This window comes from Caretta caretta, chromosome 1, assembly GCF_965140235.1.
Source record: "Caretta caretta isolate rCarCar2 chromosome 1, rCarCar1.hap1, whole genome shotgun sequence".
NCBI classification, from domain to species: Eukaryota; Metazoa; Chordata; order Testudines; family Cheloniidae; genus Caretta; species Caretta caretta.
The window spans coordinates 38,628,382-38,633,744 of NC_134206.1; the positions used below are offsets into that span (position 1 = coordinate 38,628,382).

Below are 5,363 nucleotides of genomic sequence, written 5' to 3' on the forward strand. Positions count from 1 at the left end.
CCATGCTTCCCAATCTCTGCTCAGTACAGGAATGCAATTTGGGGGCAAAAGTGGCTTTTCTGTCTCTCCATATTCCGGGGCCATCTGGGGACCTATCTGGTCCTTGGGGTAGAGTGAGAGCAGTGTCAAGACTGTTCTAATCTATGCTTGGCTTGCGGGGGTGTTCTATCAGTCAAGTATAGCTAGAGTGCATTTTGTTCTGACCAAACTCCCTTCCCTAATTTGCCTTGCCCTTGCCTTGTTGCCTTGCAGCAGATCCAATGTGTTGTAAGTAATTTAGTCCCCTTTGCTACAGCTACACTTTAAAGCAACCCGAGTGGTAAGTGGAATAGAACTCCTTTTGTCAGCTCTGCTTCACCCGGGAAACCCCTGACCTTGGTTGTGTTCCCCAGGGGCTGGTTCTGCCTTCTCTAAAACCCCTTTATGCCACTGAAGCAGAGTAAAAGGACCAGAGTGGAACGCAGAATCTGGCGTAGGGAATTTGATTTATAATGAAGTGGGAAGAGGGATTTATTCCCTTTTTGTTTAACTTATGCTAAATTCTGGTTTGTGTCAGTTTGTACAGCTATATTTTTAAAATATTTGTAACCGGGAATGGCATTTCCTCTTTATCCTCGGTGTGTGTCATTTTCTAAAAGCAAAATGACATTTTTAAAAAACAAGACACAGACTTGTTTTATAGGCACTAATAATTTCACTGAACAAAGCATTAAAATTTTGTGATTTACTAGGCTATAGCTTTATAAAAATGCATGGTATGAACGAGTAGGTTGGTTTTCCTTGGCAATAAGATGATCTGATCAAGACAAATACCGCACAGTGAAAATGAACATGAATTCTCTCTGCTTAGCAGTACATGCTTTTAGCTTTTTTCCCTAGGCTGTTTTGCTAAAGTCTCTGTCCATTGTGCAAATATGATAAAAAAGGTTTTGTATGATATTTTACTTGCTTCTGCTTTTTTCACCTAAACTTCAATCACATTAGTTTGAGGTTGTTTGATCACATAGTCTTTTGTATCACATCTGTGAGCCTACAAATGTTATCTGATAAAATGGAAATAGTGGGTATTTATATTTCAGGTTTAAATGAACTGTGTGAAAATCGCCACTTGAAGTTAGTGATGGTAGGACAATGTAGCATGACATACGGGAATGTAAACATAATATTGGAACAGTGATAAGAGTGGTGCGGTGCTCTATATCTATTAATATCTGTATCTACATACACCCTCACATATTCTAAATATACGTGCAGTAGTTATAACTTTCTGCAAGTAAAATAAAAATCTACAGAGAACAAGAATGGAGGGAACAAGAAAATGAAAACAAAGGCAAAACTGCAATAAAACTGGGAGCAATCAGGATGAATTACTGAACAAAGGAAAAAGAAACTTATTAAAATTCATCTATGAAAGGGAAAGTGGGAAAGCACAGAAATGTTTCCAGTTATAAAATGGCTGGTGAAGGCTTACTGGATTCACTGAAACAGATGAGAAATAAGAATTTCTGTCTGTGTATTTATATTGTGAGGAAAAATGAGTGCTCTTTCAAAATAATGTAAAGCATTTTAGGAACAAGACACATCTATCCTTTCAAATATACTCTGCCAGTTTTAGGTTTATCTCAGTCCCATCTTCCTGCTATGTATTTTTAAACTCTTTAATCTCTTTTTAACAGATTTCTTTTGAACTCATTCAGATGCTCTGGAGGAGGATTGGCAGGACTTGAACCCAACACCCAGAGGGAGGGCTAACAGGCAACCCACATCTCCACACCCCATAGCAGCTATAAGCTGGTTACTCCCTGTGACTCACTATCTTCAGAGATTACATGCCACAGGCAGTTCCGCCTCGAGTGCTCTGACTGACAGTTGTCTTAGTGATCCCTGATTGGCTCCTTAATTCTATATAAACACATGGGGCTAGTAGGAAGTGTCCGGGTGACAATGTGGATCTCTAGTTAGCTGCCATGACTATGCTGCTTCTGAACTCCCAGTATTGATCTCTGCTCTCACTTGGATTCTGATTCCTAATTGACCCCCAGAATGCCAGCACAGACCCTTATACCTGGTATGGACCCTTGGCCTGATTCCTGACTTTGTTCCCAGCTTTGACCCTCAGCTTGATTTTTGACTCTGAAACTGGCTCTGCCTCCTGGCTTCAGTTCCTGGCTCCCAAGCTCCTGCCACTAGTCCTGCCTACCTCTGCTCAGGATCCTGACAGTTTGCCTGGACCACCTCACCCCATGGAGAAGGCTGGCCCTGTGGACCTGAAAGCAGTGGGTCACCCCCTACCCAGCATGTCCCAAAGGGCACTGGACATACCTGAATGGGTGACAGCTCCCCCAGGAGGAACTTCCTATGTTTTGGACACAAGTGGTACAGCTTTTGTCTGAGGACGAGGTCTATGAGTGCAGACCTTCCAGCTACTCAATGAAAATTCTGCACTATGGGCCCAACTGGTGCAGTACACCACCAAGAGCCAGATACTGTCAGAGCAGGCTGCCCAGTTGTGGGATGAGAAACACAGCGCTGTAGACATGGGGTGTGACTGTGCATCTGGACTCTGGTCTGACAGTCCCCTTTCTGGAGCCTTTCAGTAGAGACTGCCAAAAATTTAGGGGTTTCCTCGACCAATGTTCCTGCTGTTCCTATTCTGAATAGTCAAGGAATGAGCTGAAAGTAGCAATGCCTGTTATTGCATATGAGCAGCAGCTAATGACAGGATTGCATGTTTCGGTCCAAAAATTGAAAGTAGTGGGTGATGATCTGTCAGCAAGCAAAATGTCTATCATACAGATAGATATGGAACTTCCGAATTCCAAAGATAATGCTGAGAGTGTCTCACTCTATTTGTGCATAATTCTTCTCAGATGTAGTAAGTGTTTGAGAAGTGAAGGCAATTGGTTTCTCCATGTCATTATGACAGATGTGACAACGCCATAGGTGAAGCATCACAAGCCAGTTGCAATGGTAGCAAAGCATCAAAATATGTAAGAACTTTGGCTGATATCAACAATTTCTTTGCTTTCTTAAATGTACACTCACAGTCTTTAGTCCATTTCCATTTTTTCTTTGCTTGTAATGGTTCATGTAAAGGTCCAAATACTGTAGGCACAAGTTTACCATAGTAGTTAAGCATAAAGAATAAACATAATTGTGACATGTTCTTCAGCGGTGGTGCTTCAAGAATCACCTTCTCTTCCTCTGCAATTTCCTTTAGCCTGTGGCATCAATTACATGTTCAAGGTATTTAACTGAAGGTTTGAAAAACTCACATTTATCTTGAAGTACACTCAGTACAGGGTTTTCGAAACATTGCAAGACAGTATCCAAATTTTGAAGATGATCCTCTTGATCCTTTTCTATGCAAGGATGTCATCCAAATAGCATTGAGCTCCATTCAGTCCCTTTAGGATCTAATACATGGCTCAGAGCCCCAAACATGATGCTTCTATGATGAGCTGCATGCCATTTTAGGAATTTCAGCCACCACTACCCCAGCCGTGTTGTTTGACTCCTTCAATGGAGATGGAGGCAACACGGAAGCAGGTTTTGGGGATGAGGAAGATAGCTCACAGCAAGCAAGCAGAGAAACTGGTTTTCCTGACAGCCAGGAACTGTTTCTCACCCTGGACCTGGAGCCAGTACCTCCAGAACCCACCCAAGGCTGCCTCCAGGACCCGCCAGGTGGAGAAGGGACCTCCGGTGAGTGTACCTTTTAAAATACTATACATGGTTTAAAAGCAAGCATGTTTAATGATTAATTTGCCCTGGCATTCCTGGCTCTCCTGGATATACTGCCAAAGCCTTTGCAAAAGGTTTCTGGGGAGGGCAGCCTTATTCCATCCACCATGGTAGGACACTTTACCACTCCAGGCCAGTAGCATGTACTCAGGAATCATTGTAGAACAAAGCACTGCAGTGTATGTTTGCTGGCATTCAAACAACATCCATTCTTTATCTCTCTGTGTTATCCTCAGGAGAGTGATATCATTCATGGTCACCTGGTTGAAATAGGGTGCTTTTTTTAAGGGGACATTCAAAGGTGCCCATTCCTGGTGGGCTGTTTGCCTATGGCTGAACAGAAATGTTCCCCGCTGTTAGCCATGGGGAGGGGGAAAGGGCTAGCCACGCGCTGGGGGGAGGCAAAATGCGACCTTGGAACGAAAGCACATGTGCTATGTATGTAATGTTAACAGCAAGGTTTACCGTGAAAGAGTGTACCCATTGTTCTATAAAATGTGTCTTTTTAAATACCACTGTCCCTTTTTTTATTCTCCAGCTGCATGTGTTTCAAGGATCACAGGATCTTCTCCTTCTCAGAGGCTAGCGAAGATTAGAAGGAGAAAAAAATGCACTCGCGATGAAATGTTCTCTGAGCTCATGCTGTCCTCCCGCACTGACAGAGCACAGACGAATGTGTGGAGGCAGACAATGTCAGAGTGCAGGAAAGCACAAAATGACTGGGAGGAGAGCTGGCGGGCTGAAGAGAGTAAGTGGCGGGCGGAAGAGAGGGCTGAAGCTGAAAGGTGGTGGCAGCATGATGAGAGGAGGCAGGATTCAATGCTGAGGCTCCTGGAGGATCAAACTAAAATGCTCCAGCGTATGGTTGAGCTGCAGGAAAGGCAGCAGGAGCACAGACCGCTGCTACAGCCCCTGTATAACCAACTGCCCTCCTCCCCAGGTTCCATAGCCTCCTCACCCAGACGCCCAAGAATGCAGTGGGGGGGCCTCCAGCCACTACACCCCAGAGGATTGCCCAAGCAACAGAAGGCTGGCATTCAATAAGTTTATAGTTTTAAACTTTTGAAGTGCTGTGTGGCCTTGTCCTTCCCGCTCCACCACCTGTCCTGGTGCTTCCCTCCTCCACCACCCCTCCTGAGCTACCTTGGTAGTTATCCCCCTATTTGTGTGATGAATTAATAAAGAATGCACGAATGTGAAGCAACAATGACTTTATTGCCTCTGCAAGCGGTTATCGATGGGAGGGTGGTTAGCTTACAGGGAAGTAGAGTGAACCAAGGGGTGGGGGGGCTTCATCAAGGAGAAACAAACAGAACTTTCACACCATAGCCTGGCCAGTCATGAAACTGGTTTTCAAAGCTTCTCTGATGTGGACCGCGCCCTCCTGTGCTCTTCTAACCACCCTGGTGGCTGGCTGTGCATAACCAGCAGCCAGGCGATTTGCCTCAACCTCCCACCCTGCCATAAGCGTCTCCCCCTTATTCTCACAGATACTGTGGAGCACACAGCAAGCAGAAATATTGGGAATATTGGTTTTGCTGAAGTCGTACCGAGACAGTAAACTGCGCCAGCGCACTTTTAAACATCCAAATGCACATTCTACCACCATTCTGCACTTG

General features: G+C 44.5%; 1 long non-coding RNA gene across 1 annotated transcript; it reads left to right on the forward strand.

Moving 5' to 3' along the window:
• The first annotated feature begins 245 nt into the window (after positions 1–245).
• On the forward strand, positions 246–4,903 carry LOC142069368 (uncharacterized). The gene is made up of 3 exons (XR_012665167.1): positions 246–319; positions 1,677–3,705; positions 4,283–4,903. It is a non-coding gene; the product is annotated as an uncharacterized LOC142069368 (long non-coding RNA).
• The last annotated feature ends 460 nt before the right edge of the window (positions 4,904–5,363 follow it).